The sequence below is a fragment of the Dasypus novemcinctus genome, chromosome 10 (genome assembly GCF_030445035.2).
Source record: "Dasypus novemcinctus isolate mDasNov1 chromosome 10, mDasNov1.1.hap2, whole genome shotgun sequence".
Classification (NCBI taxonomy): domain Eukaryota; kingdom Metazoa; phylum Chordata; class Mammalia; order Cingulata; family Dasypodidae; genus Dasypus; species Dasypus novemcinctus.
The window spans coordinates 21,262,169-21,275,978 of record NC_080682.1 but is presented as its reverse complement, the minus strand read 5'-3'; the positions used below and the strand labels follow the sequence as shown (position 1 = coordinate 21,275,978).

General features: G+C 49.5%; 1 protein-coding gene and 1 non-coding gene across 5 annotated transcripts in view; one reads left to right on the top strand and one right to left on the bottom strand.

The window, feature by feature from the left end:
• Positions 1-13,810, top strand: part of LRRC55 (leucine rich repeat containing 55) — a 71,735-nt gene that overhangs the window by 53,297 nt on the left and 4,628 nt on the right. The gene's annotated exons all lie outside the window — the stretch shown is intronic.
• The window catches only part of LOC101432507 (uncharacterized), a 32,382-nt gene continuing 20,015 nt past the window's right edge, over positions 1,444-13,810 (bottom strand). The window contains exons 2-4 of one of the 2 annotated variants that reach the window (XR_011649905.1): positions 3,316-3,406; positions 2,835-2,914; positions 1,473-1,570 (exon numbers count right to left, since the gene is read on the bottom strand). This is a non-coding gene — a transcript (uncharacterized protein). Of the gene's footprint in view, positions 1,571-2,834; positions 2,915-3,315; positions 3,407-13,810 lie in introns of both variants that reach the window. The other variant, XR_011649906.1, reaches the window with a different exon arrangement.

Here is a 13,810-nt window from a genome sequence, read left to right as displayed (position 1 = left end):
CACATCTAGAAGCCATTGTTTGGAGGTAGAGCTGGCCAGAAATCTTGCAGTGAAATCTTAAAGCCACGTTCTCAAACCCAAGTGCCCACAGGGTTGTGGGCTGAGTATGTAAATGATAGGAAGAAGCCAGTTTGGAGGCAATAGGGAGTGGGGGAGACTGTGTCAATCTGGAGCATGCATTCTCCATCACAAGGAGGCCTCCTCAGCTCCAGCTTTTGGGTGCCATGCAGAAACGTGGAAGCCAGCATTAGCATGCTTTTGCATTTTTCAGCAGAATTTCAAATTCTGGATGCTTATGAGAAAATGTCTTATTCGTTAACTTGGGAAATTAATTCAATAAAAAGAAAATAAAGCAGGACAAGTAACACGTGTCCTCAGGACCCCAACTGGTTCCCTTTGAATAAGAGTCGGCCAAGAATAGAGCAGGAAAGCCAATGGGAGATACAGGACAGGAGGATGGAAAGGAAAAATAAGAAAGCTCCTGAGAGCCTCGGGTGGCCTTTATCCTAAAGGTAATATGAATAGATTAACAAATCAGTGATTCTCATGAAGATTACAGGACAGAGCACTTACTGTGTGTCAGACATTTATTATCTCTTTCAGTTGGCACATCACCACCAGGAGGTAGGTACTTTCATTAGCTTCAATCTACAGATGAGGAAACTGAGGCACAGTGAGGTGAAGTAACTTTGCTCAACCAGCTCGTAATTGACCGAACTACAGTTTGAACCAGGACAGAGTTTGAACCCATGGACTACACCACTATTTCCCCAAAGAGAAAAATCCCAACCCTTTGTCACAAGTAGGGTGTTATCATCTGTTAAATTATAGAAATGTGGGGTGATGCTAGGATACCTGTGATTTACTGTTGAGTGAGCGCTCTTGGGTGAAACTCAAAACAGATGAGCTAAAATATTTTAGAGGTGTTCCCCACCAGCTACATGGTCTGCTGAGTCAGCGCCCTTAGAGGTAGTGCCCTCAGAGTTAGCGCCCTCAGCTTGTTCTGGAAACTGCCCTGTGTGGGGCCACTAGAAATGAGTACTCCTGGCTGCCTGATGCCAGCCGGGAGGGTAACAGTACTTCCCACTGGAATCTGTGCCATTTGCAAAATGGTGGTCAAGGCGCCCAAAAGGACCCAAAGCTGGGGCTTCACGGAGCTCCCAGAACATGTGGTAGGAACTGTTTGGGACCTGCTTTCATGATGTCTACCAGGAGTCTGTGCAGGTGGCAGGTGGCAGGTGGCTTTCATTCTTACCCGACCACAAGGTTGGGTGGAAATGGTTAGCGCTCAGTGGCTCTCTCTTCCTCAGACTTGTGCAGGAAAAGTTTGGCTCAGGTCAAGTCACAATAGGTGGCCCTAATACAAATGAAATTTTCTACTCAGGACATCTCAAGACTAGAGCCAAGTTTGAGTCCCCCCATGGTACCACATTTCCCCTGCTTCTCCCAGAAAAATGCAGGCACCCATGCCCTTTGCAGTAAGGAAAGGAGGGGAGCAAGTGACTTGGAGGGTCTCCCTCCCTGAAGCTGCTTCCGCTTGGATCCCATGTCAGGTGGGAGCCGGGACACCCTGTAGGAGAAGATAAGGATGAATCTTTTTAGTTCTCTGGTCTCCAGACTCTCAACCCCAGAGGTGCTAAAGAAGGAGGGAAATGGGGCCAGGGCTGGGAGGCTACTGACTGGGGCCAGAGGGAATGGAGCGCTGGTAAGATCCCACCTTGACCCAAGAGCCAACTGGCCCCCAGCTTTGGCAGCTGAAAATAAGCAGAATAAGCAGAATCCACCAGCCTCCCTCCTAGCCCAAGCTCCTCAGTCCCTGCTGCACCATCCAAGGGGGAAAATGAAAGACTCATAGGACTGGCAGAAGGCTGAGCATGTGCTCCAGGGCTCAGTAGTTAGAGAGGACGGGGGGGGGGGGGGCAGGGGGCCCAGAGGTACCTGCCTTTCCTTGTCACCTGGTGAATTAAAGGGATAGAGATTCACTTGGGAGAAGAAGGGTGGGGAAGTCTGGGTCTTCGCCCAGACTCATTCATGGCAAAACAAAGACTTTTTTTTTTTTTTTTTTTTTTGCTAAATTGGACCAGAATGATCTACCCAGCTAAGGCAGGACTGCTGGCCAGCTTCCTCAGGGCTGGTCTGCCCTGGAGCACCCTGAATGGGTTTCCTTGGGGACTTCGCTCTCTCCTGGGTGATTTCTTCAGAGCATGGCGGTGAGTCTGAGATGAACAGCTCCTGGCAGAACAGTGCTCCAGGCCTGCCACAGTGCCCTTTGAGGCGAGCCCAGACTGCTTGGAGGCTGCTGGAGTCAGTGATTCAATAGGCCTCACCCCACGCTGCCCCCCAGATCTATTCCTGGCCTGGAAAGCAGAGCCTGGCCTGGCCCCGGGCCTGCGGATGTGTGTGTCTGTGTGCGCTTTGCGTGTGTGCGCGGTGTGGTGGCTCCGGCCGCAGCCTGCAGGGCCTGGCGAGCCCGGCGTGTGCGCGTGGGGGCGTGAGTGTGCCCTGGCCCCGCGCGTGCCAGCGCTTGCACCGGTGTACTCGCTTATGGGGGGGGGTGGGGGGCACTCTCGCGTGCATCCTCCGCGGAGGACAGGAAGGGGTGGTTAATTGGATCTCCCCGAGGCTTTGGGATACGGGGAGCAAAGCCAAAGCCCTCTGCCCCCGGACCTCCTCTCCCAGACCTCGCACTTCGCCCAAAACCCCGGGCTGTGGACATCAAAGCGGAAGGCGGCCTCGCGCTGCCCCTGGCTGGCTTCTCACCTCCTCCCCCCAGCCCTCCGCGCGGCCCCCGCACTTCACAGCGCTGCTTTGAACTGCACAGCTTCGGAACTCACCCGGGTAGCTTAGCGGGGCCCTTTTCGCGCCTTCCCAGGAGGCAGCCACAGCTGTGGTCCCTAACAGCTGGCCGTGTTATCTGAGGGGAAGGGGGCCGCGGACAGAGGCCCCTGAAACCGGGCGGCCCAGCCCCGCAATCTGGAATCCCCCCTCCCCTTTCTCCAGCCACACACTGCCCACCCCCAGCCCTAAACACACACTTTAGCAGCTTATCTGACCACAAACAAATGGGCAGCTGCCTCCTGACAATTAAAGAAGCTCCCCCTCGGCAACCCCTTATCCGGAGCCATTTGGCACCACTTCAAACTCAGAGAAATACTGCCAAGCCCACTGGCCCAGGAACCTCGAGTTCCAGTTCCATCTTGCCTACTAATTCACTTACTCGGCAAATATTTATCGAGCAGCCACCACGCACCAGCCACTGCCACCCACCCGGGTACAGGGACGATTCAGACCCTGTCCCCACACTCCTGCACTTACCTCTGGAGGTGAGGAGGAGACGAAAACACACGAACAAATAAATAAACGCCAGGAGCCCAGCTCGTGATGAGCAGTGCGAAGACAGATAAACCTGGTAATGAGGGAGAGAATGAAAGGAAGGGTGTTTTCAGGATGGGTCCACTGGGGAGGCCTCGGGGTCAGTGACGTGGAGCTGAACCCTGAGTGAGTAATCTGCTTGCTGTGTGCCCCGGGACCAGGTTCTCTCCTTCTCTGATCCTCGGTTTCCCTACCTGTACCAGCCGAGTCTAGCTTTCTGTGGTTCTGGAAATTTGTAGTTGTGGCCACAGGAATGGTTAGAGAATTGGGTTTGCTGCTATAGAGTCAAAAGAGAGAGGCAAACGGAGCCCTCTCGGTGGAGCAGGTCAATGGACAGGTAGGGTCAGAACGGAATCCATTCTTCTACCGTGGACCATGAGCAACAGGGCTGGAAGACTTTCCTCATCTCCCTCCCCCTCTCTCCCCCCCTCAGGCCCACCCACTCTCACCCACCACCCACTTTCACCCCCTCACCCAACCTCACCCCCTCACCCCCACCCACCTTCACCCACCACCCACCCACCCTCACCCGCCACACCCCCTCACCCCCTCACCCATCCTCTCCCCCTCACCCCCTCGCCCACCACCCACCCCGTTACTTAGCACAGGACACTGTCCACGATGGGCCTCTAGTAAAAGTCACCACCTTTCCCAGGAGCTCAGAAGCAGTCAGGGCTTCATCGAGACTCCCGGTGCAGGGCTAGGGTCCTTCACTTAGAACTGGAAAGACTCCTAAAACTCATTTAGGCCAGCACTCCCCAGGCTAAGGTCCTAGACCCCAGAAGACTGTAATGGTGAGGGGAAGAGGAGGCAGTCTGGTGCCAGCATCAGTACTTCATAGCATATTCTGAAAGAGCCCATTTTCCCCCTCAATAAGATAGCCCAGCCTCTAAATGTCAAGAGCTGGCCCCTGATGCTTGGATTTCAGCTGCTCGGGGTATGGTGACTCTGGTTCCTTCATGCCACTAAGAATGCCTTTGATGAATAAAAAATGAGAAGATGGATTATTATTTAATAAACAGGTAGGTTAGATAAGCAAGCAGAAGCCTTCCAAAAAGATGACTGGCAGGGGCAGGGGTCAGGAAATCAAGCAAAGCGGACTTTGATGGAGAAGAGGTCACAACTGCCAATCTACTACACACAACCTGACTTTACTGCCGAGGAAAGAGAGGCTGGGAGAGGGAAAGGGATTTGTCCAGGTGTCCCAGCCGTCCCCTGTGCCACTCTGTCTCCTCCCACCCCATCCACTAAGACTCCATCCAGGGGAAACCTCTCTCCTGGGCGCCCACCCTTGTGGAGCTGAGAGGAGGGGCTTGGGCAGGGGCAGCCAGGACAGGAAGCAGGGGGCAGGAAGGAGGTCAGGAAGAGGCGGATGGGACCTGGCCCAACTCACACCCAGCCCTACAAGTCTTCAGGAGAGAAAAGGGGCCGTTTCCAAAAATATTTACAGTGAGTCTAAATTAATGAGGTAGTGGATCAGGGTTGACAATGGGAGGATGTGGGGCTGGGCCCTCCAGGGGAGAAGATCAACACCATCAGCCTTCAGGGCTGCACGGGGCTGATTGGAGTGTGAAGGCCAGCCTTGCACAGCTAAGGGAGGAAATCAAGAGTTGCACCCTGAGCTGGAGCGGGTGCTGGACACAGCCAGGCTGCCCAGAACAGGCCCCCTCTGGAGAAGGGAAGACATCCTAGGCTCACTGAGCTGTAGAATGTGTCCCCAGTCTGCCTCCCCCACCCCATGCCAGCTCAGGAAATTTCTCGATCGCACCCCACTCTGAGGGCCATCCAGCAGCCTCTTGAAGAGCTCAGTTGACCAGATACTCACTCCTACCCCTGGCAGCCCATTCCACATTGGAACATCACTGTTCATCCAGAAGCGTCACCTTCCCTAGAGCAGAGTGGTTCAGAGCACAGGGTGCTGGAATCAGGTGATCAGTGCTGCCATTTATCCATCATGTTGCCTTGGACAAAGCACCCATCATTTCAAGCCTTGGTTCTCCCATCTGTAAACTGGGAGTCACTATAGTAGCTACTTCATGGGACTGGTGTGAGGATTCAACAAGAGGATAGAGGTAAAGCATCCAACAGCACCCGGAGAATTCCATGAGAAGTGTGAGCAAAGGTGGAGAGATGAGAAAGGCTTTAAAACATCCAGGGACTAGAATTACATATGACTAGAGAAGTCAACCACCATTTTGTTGCCATAAGAAGTCACTAAATAGCTAGGCCTTCCCCCCAGGACGTTAACCACTGACCACTTGTGGCTTTTGAGCCCTGGAAACATGGCCAGTGAGAATGGAGATGAGTACTGGGTCTAAACGATTTAGTATGAAAAAAGAATGCAAAACATCTCATTAATGATAACATGTCAAAGTGATATTATGGATACATAATACATGATTGAAATTAATTTTGGCTGCTTTTTATTTTTTAACGTGGCTACTAGAAAGATTAAAATTATATGCATGGCTCACATCATCCTCCTTTTGGACGACACTGAGCTAAAGCATCTGATCAAAGCTTTAGGAATTTCATTCTGGAGGCCTGTTTGAGGGTGGGTTGGAACTGGAGGCTCATTAGGAAACAGATGCGGTTGTCCAGACTCTATTGAGCAGACAATTCAGATTTACATCTGCCAGTCGGCGGCAGCTTGTCACAAGATAGCATCAGGGAGAGGTGTGATCTTTCTCCTCCGGAAACTAGAGCCCCACATGAACACAGCAACTAGTAACAGGTAAAGCTTATCGCAATAAAAGAGGCAAATTTTATCATCAGGTACTGGGTAAGCACGTTCAAAGGCATCTTCCCAAGTTATTTTTCACTGAAATGCCATAAGGTAAATTACATTTCAATGCCTATTTTAAACCAAGGTAAAGAGAGTTACATTGTGGGTTCAGGCTCAAGTGGCTTTTGAGTAACAGAGGGAGGATTCGAACCCTTGACTCTGACACTAGAAGCCCAAGAGCGCTACAGCCAGCATGTGCTCTCCCTAGGCAGGGCCATCATCTGTACCTAAAGACGGCCCGCTATTGCTCTGCTGAAGCGGGAGATCAGAGGGACCTCCTAGGCTTTCTCCCACAGCACAGCATGGGCCCATTTTTAAACAGTCCATCTGCAGGACTGTCAGGATGAGGAAAGAAAAATTCACCTGGGCTGCCAGCCTAGGACTCATGGCTATCGGGGTAAAAGAAGAATTGGCAAGACCAACATGCCTTGTGGTTGTGCCTTGTAGACGTGGCACTCGAGCCACAAACAATGCCATAATAATAGCAATAGTAGTAGTAGTAATAATTATAATAATGTTTTTAATTGAATGCTTACGCCATGTCACCAGGTACTGTTCTAATGAAGGTTGTGACTAAAAGAGTAAACTCTGGAGGCAAAATACCTGGTTCCCAATCTGGCTCCAGTGTACTATACCTTTCCCAGCCTCAGTTTCATCAACTGTAAAAATGGGGTGATAACATACTACGGTCATCAGAATCATAAGATACTAGCCTGGAAGGCTTAGGTCCATGCTTAGCACAGAATAAAGTTCAGTCAGCACTGCCTGTAATAATTCTCTCATGTCGTCCTCACAATTAATCCAATGGGATAGGGAGTATTGATAATGATAAATGCAAATGTTAATATTCCCAGTTAACAGACGTGGAAACTGAGGCACAAGGACTAAGAAACATGTCTAGGTTCCTCGATTTCTAAGAACAGGATGTGACATTCAAACATAAGAGGGCAGGCTCCCGGGCCCACAGTCTTAGCCACAAGGGTATACAGGTCATGACCTTGAACAGTTTGTGATGCCATGTTTTTTTCTGTTCTCCGTCTTTTCTAAGTTTTCTTAGTTTCTTGGCTGCAGCCAGTCCAATAATCAGCTGCGTCGTGTGAGCGCAGAGGGGTAGCTGCCTCCAGATGCCCCAGGTATTCAGTGCCAATCTACCCTTGCCCCGAAGGCACGGCACTGGTGCTGCAGCATCTCCCACCCTTGCGACCACTTGGGGCCTAGCTCTGGTTAAAGAGGTGGAAATAAACAGGACACAGGAGCCGTGACAGATGGGAGCTCAAAGCTTTCTTCCAAGGTGCAGCCTAGGCCGGACTGACCCTTGGCAATGCTGCCCTCTGGTGGCCATGGGCCGGTAGTCCTCCTCGGCCTTCCCCTGAGCCTCGGGCGGACCGCCCGCCGCCCACCGCCGTCCCCAAGGCACAGGCTGAATTTCCAGAGGGGCGCAGCCCAACCTGGCCTCTCCTTCCCCTGAGCTCTGAATCTGCCGCCGCGGAATCCTACCGCTTTGCGGCTGGAAGAACCCTTAGCAAAGGGCACTCACCCGCAGTCAAACCGGCTGATCCTGAGGCTGAACGAGCCCCAGAGGCACCCGGCGCGGGACCCCCCACCACGCCACCCCGGGTCTCCTAGAGAATCAACTAGAGAATCAAGCCGAGGCCCCTCCGCCCAGCTGGGTGTTTTGAGCTACAGATTCTCTCCTACAAGGTGGTTAGAACCACTACACTGTAATAATCCATAATCATATTATGACATGAAAATAGGAAAAGAACTGTTCTTGTCATTTTCTCTTTGGGTGGTGCAGGAGTAAAAACGACAGAGACTGAATCAACCTCAATATGATTCATGACTGCTCCTCAGACATGTCACCCTGTAAAGATAATTCATGAAAGGGAAAATATTTGTCACTCTGTTTTATAAGGGAAATTATGGACTAGGGAAAAACTGCAATTGATTTTTTTTTTTTTTAATTTTTGACACGTCCCTGAAGACAAGCAGTCTTATTGCTGGGCCTCAGCGCCACCTTGTGGCTAATTGCACGATAGCAATTCCTAGACCACCCTTGCTCATTTCATCCTCCATCTAAGGCTTGTAGGGCATTTCCTATATGCCCCATCACCTCAGCGCCTCTCGTAAGCCCCTTATCTGGAATTTTTTTCCTCAACGAGCTTTGTAATGAAATCTCTCCTGCTAATTTTAGCACAGTTGGGTTGACCCAGACAAGAAACATGTAAATGGAAATGTTCTTTCTCCGTGGCCCCCCTCCAAGTTATTCCGGTCTTAGCCCTGGGACCCTGATATATAGTTAATCTTATTGTCTTCTAAACATGTGTTTGTGCCTTTTCACTTTCCTGCTTTTCCACTCTGGAAATACATGTTTCCATTTCTTGGGAACTAGCCACTCCAACAAGACGGGTGAACTTCAGCACCAACAGGCGAGCGGACAGACCTGAGTCTCACTCACTCAATAAATGTTTATTGAGAGTCTCTTCTGTAAGGAAAAAACCTGTGCTAGGTCCTGGGGTGAGTCAAAACACCACCAAGGCCTCTCCCCTCGAGAGAATTAGAGCCTTGTTAGAAAGAAAGACATCTATTAACTAATGACATAAAAAAAGTAAAGCTGCAACTGTGGAAAATATTACAAGGAGGGTTATATCCACATACAGAGTTTTAGTGTCTGACTTTTAGGGGCAGTAGGTACTGAAAATAATATGACATTCCCATAGTCAATTTAAAATAAAAAGAAACAGATTAAAAAAGATAAGTATAAAGAAATCCAAAAAAAGTCTTATTTTTCCCATGACTTCTTTGATACTGTTTTGTTTTTTTAAATCAAATAGCATTTTTTTATATATATATTTAAGTGATCCTGCTTTGTTAATGCCCAAAATGAATACTTAATCTGCCTGTTGGGAAATCCAGGACCAGAAACAGATATAATAGGGGTATGACTAGTTCAGAAAGCCGAGGAAGGTTTCCTATGGATATGGCAGCTGCCCTGATTGCTGCACAGTGAGAAGGCGGGTAAGTGAAAACGGCGACCAAAGATTCATGGCAGGCATTGGGCAGAGCATGTGCAAAGGTCCTGCAGCAGCCTATAGAATGGAGAAGCTGAAGGTCTGAAGAAGGCAGATGGTCTGAAAGAGAGGACAAAGGAGACTGTGTTACAAGAGGTCAGCAGCCAAACCACTGAGGGCTTTATGAGCTGTCTTGAGTTTTCTCTTTGTCCTCCCAAAATGGGAGGCTGTTGAAGGGTTTTAAGTAGCCAGGAAGTGGTCACATAATCCAGTTGGTGTTCCAGTTGGTCACATGATCCTGTTGTGTGTGGAGAATAGATAGGAAGGAGACAAGCGTGGATGCAGAGGCCAATTCAGAGCCATTAGGCCCCATGATTTGTGAGGAACTTGGATTAAGGGTATGGAGGTCAAAATGGATAGAAGCAAAGTGATTTGAGAGATATTTTGGATGGGCTCTGGCATAAGGAAAAGGGAGCTGTCAGGAATTCTCAGGTTTCCCCATTGCTGGAACTAAATGAATAGGCATGTCATTCACTGAAACGGCATGGTAAAAGCTGGTCATTGAACCCCAGCGTCTCTTTTCTCCTTCTCCCCTTAGTGATTGCGTCACAGGCCTCTTAGGCACCACTTCAGAGCCTCTCTTGGGCTCATCTACCTTTTGATCCAGCTCATTGGAGACTCTGATGGGATGGAAAAAAAAGCAGTCTGGCAGCTTCCCACCACATGCCATACTCATCTTGCCTCCATCTGGGGCTTCCCTGTGGATATTGCTGGATCCTGCTTGGCGCCTGCACAACCCAAAAGGGCAGAAGAGGGAGTGCCCCAGGGGCAAACTTTTGACCAATGGGAGACAGCAGCCAATGGAGAAATTCTTCCCTCTTTCTCTCCCAGGGGACTGGTTCCCAGGGGCAGTTTACACAACTAGGATCACGGTCCCGTAGGTTGGCCAAGTCAATGTACATACTCAGCTGATTTTTCAGGACTGATGGGCCCAGAATGGCTTCATTAAGAAGGATTGTGGGTTGTTGTAATGGGGGGAGGAGTGGGGGGAGGGGAGTGGGGGGTATATGGGGACCTCATTTTTGGAATGTAACATTAAAAAAAAAAAGAATGATTGTGGGGAAGCAGATTTCGCCAAACAGATAGGGTGTCAGCCTACCACATGGGAGGTCCAAGGTTCAACCCAGGGCCTCCTGACCCGTGCGATGAGCTGGCCCACGCGCAGTGCTGATGCGCGCAAGGAGTGCCGTGCCATGTAGGGGTGTCCCCGCATAGGGAAACACGTGCTAGGAGTGCGCCCCTTAAGGAGAGCCATACATTGCGAAAAAAAAAGTGCAGCCTTCCCAGGAATGGCACCGTACACACGGAGAGCTGATGCAGCAAGATGACACAACAAAATGAGACACAGATTCTGGGTGCCACTAACAAGAATACAAATGGACACAGAAGAACACGCAGGGAATGGAACAGAGAGCAGACAACTGGCGGAGGGAGGAGGGGAGGGAAATAAATAAAAAATAAATCTTTTTTAAAAAATCAGTTTAAAGAAATAGAGTTTGTTTTGGGGCAAGGTACCATCTGGCATAGACCTCTGAAACTTACAAAACAATTTATCTGTTTCCAGTATACCAAGGGACACACAAAGGATAAACATTTGCGTTACCATAAGGAAAAATTGGGAGGGAAACATGAGTCCTGGGTCCCCTACAGTTCCATAAACCTTCAGGGCATACTCCATTAAATTTCAAAGTCTAAGAGTCATTCTTAAGATGATGGTTTCTTCTCTTCCTGGGGTCTCATGGGGGCCCTCCCTTTTCACAGGCTTGCCCAACAGCCATTTTCTTGGATCCCCCTCATCAAGCATCTGGGTGGTGACCGAGCTCCAGACCTCACCCTCCAAGAACATTGGGGTGATGGCCATACCTCTGCCAGTCCCTGGGGTACATACAATCTCAGCCCTCTTAATACAGTGAGGTGATAGCAGCATTCCCCCTTATCTCAGGCATACAGGCCCTACCCTCTTAGAACAATGAGTTGGTGACCTGGCCTTCCCTGATATATGCGGGGAAGGCCCATCACTCAGACCTATGGGGTGTTGACCTCACTCTCCTCAACCATTGGAGAATATGCTCCACCCTCTCTGTAGCCTGGGGTGGCAAAACTCTACCTGAACACTGGGCTGGAACATCCACCCTCTTCAACTGCCAGGGCAAACTGGGTGGGGTTTCTCTCTTGGCCCAAGGAGATGTCTTAATTCCAGATCTCAGCTTCCATGATTTTCTTCAAAAAGTTGTTTTCCCTTCCATATCTTCCTTCCATGTCCCTTTTAGACCAAACTGATAGTGGTTTTGTTCACACAGCTTTCACAAGAAGTTTGTTGGTTTAGCAGGCAGGAAGCATGGGTACAAGCCATCAGACAGTAAGACTTTCTACAAGTCTTTCCTAGATAACTGCATTTTTTATCCTGACTTAGAAGTTCCATGTTTAGTTAATTCCTCAAATGGGACATGATCATGTGGGAGCTTGATTTCTAGAGGCTTGAAATTTCCAGAATCAGTTTCTGTTTCCTTTGTGCTCAACAATTCAGTTCTCAGCTTCTCTGACTTGTCTAGCATTTTACTAATGAACTTCAAGGAGACACCAAGCCACGTTCTCCAAGTTTACTTTGGAAAGATGTCTGCAAGGGTTCAGACTTCCTCCTTTCTCTTAAGGTTCCATGGTCCCAGCTTCTTCCAATCTCAGCTGTAGGCCAGCATAGGGCTCAGCTGTTCTGTTATCTTCAGATGTAAACTATCAGGTAAATGGCTCACCTCTCTTCCAGGGCCACAGGAGCCTCTTCCTTGTCTATAGAGTTTTCTCTCTTTTCTTGTGAATCTGCTTCTGTGTAAGTGTCTGTTTTATCAGTTCACCAAGGGGGCAGGGACTCACCCCTGCACGCCCTAATGACGTGGTCATGTGAAGCCCTATTCTTGACTTAATCAAGTAAATGTAAAGCTTTTGAATTTAAACCAACCAAAGAGTATCATGCCCAGAGAAACGGGACACTTTACAAACATAATCAATACCTCTTTTTGGAATTCGTAAATAATATCAAACTACCACACCTTGGTTCCTGGTTCCTAGTTCCTAAGCATCTAAAAGCCATGGCTCAGTGGGACCGACGCGAGCCAGGCCTGGCCAACCCCAGCATCAATTCTTCCCGGCCACTTGATCAGTTCAGGGGTGGGTATATGAGCCAAAAGTGTCCAACGGGTTTTGATTTATGAATTTTTGTTTGAACTATTGGGTAAGAGAATCTCTCTTTTCACTGGCCCCACAGCTGGGAAGATATAGACCTGTAGTTCTGGAAGCTAGTACAGGGAGAAAGTCTGCCTAAGAGTGAAGCTGACACAGCAAAACATAGTGCTGAGAGGACAGAGGCCATGTCTGTGAGCCCCTGGATCCAACCATACCTGAAGCCCACCTGAGATCTCAAGTTTTTTGAGTCCTATTGATATCCTGCTTCTCCAAAGAGCATGTTAACTCGCTGAACAGTTAGATAGGAGATCTCATCACCAGGATGCATTTCCACTCTCCATTCTTTTACTCCATCCACACACAGTTATGGAAAACTTGTTCTGGACCAGCTTCTGAGCTGGCCTCCTGGGATAGGAAAATGAGTAAGGGCTGGGCTTTACCCTCAAGGAGTCTAAAGGGAGTGACAAATATAACTAGAGCAGTTCTGTGTAAGAAAACAAAAATAAAATGTCATGGGAACTAAGAGGAAAAAAGAAGGCTGACTCTCAGGGAAAGAGGAGTGTCAAGTAAGGCTGGTAAAAGGAGGTAATATTCATTCATTCATTCACCCATTCATTTATTCAATAGGTATTTATTGAGCATCTGCTCTGTGCCATACACTGTGCTAGACTTGGGGATGTAATGGTGACCCCAAACAGATATGGTCCCTGGCCTCGAGGAGTTGAAGTCTAATGGGAGCTGTGGCTCCAGATTTCTCAGAATAACATGTGGGCTAGAATAGGAGCATTATTCTACGAGAAAAAAATGACAAAGGAACCAGACGTGGCTTTGAGGTCTTAGGGGATGATTTTCCTAAGACAAAACGTTTGAGCTGATAGTGGAAGGAGGAGCAGGAATGAAGTAGGCCAAGAGGGGTGTGGAGATGGGGGAGCATCTCCGGCAGAGGGAACAGCAACTGCCAAGACCCTGTGGTTGGGAAGAGGCAGACACGTTTGAAGAACTCAAAGAGCACGTGTGTCTGGAGCAAGGAGAAAAGGGAGAGTGCAGTGTGAGAAGCAGCTCGGCAGAAATAGACCTGAGTCAGCCCCGGACCCCAAAGGCCATTGCAATGTCCTTGAAGTGAGACTTAAGAGGGGGTGGAGGGCCTTGGGCCGGCCAGGAGGAAGAAACAGCATGTGCAAAGCAAAGCGGGACAAAAGAGTGTGTGTTCAGAGAAGAGCAGGCAGCTGTGTGTGCCTGGAGTGCCAGGGCACGTTCTGGAACGCCTGGCTACAGATCCTGGTGCTCTCCTGCAGCTTCTTGCCCTGATCTGCCTCCTGGAGCAAGAGGGCAGGATGGAGGCAGCCTGGGCGATAGGGAGAGGCACAGAGAGGCACCTGCCACCAGGGTAGTTGCCATCCTATGG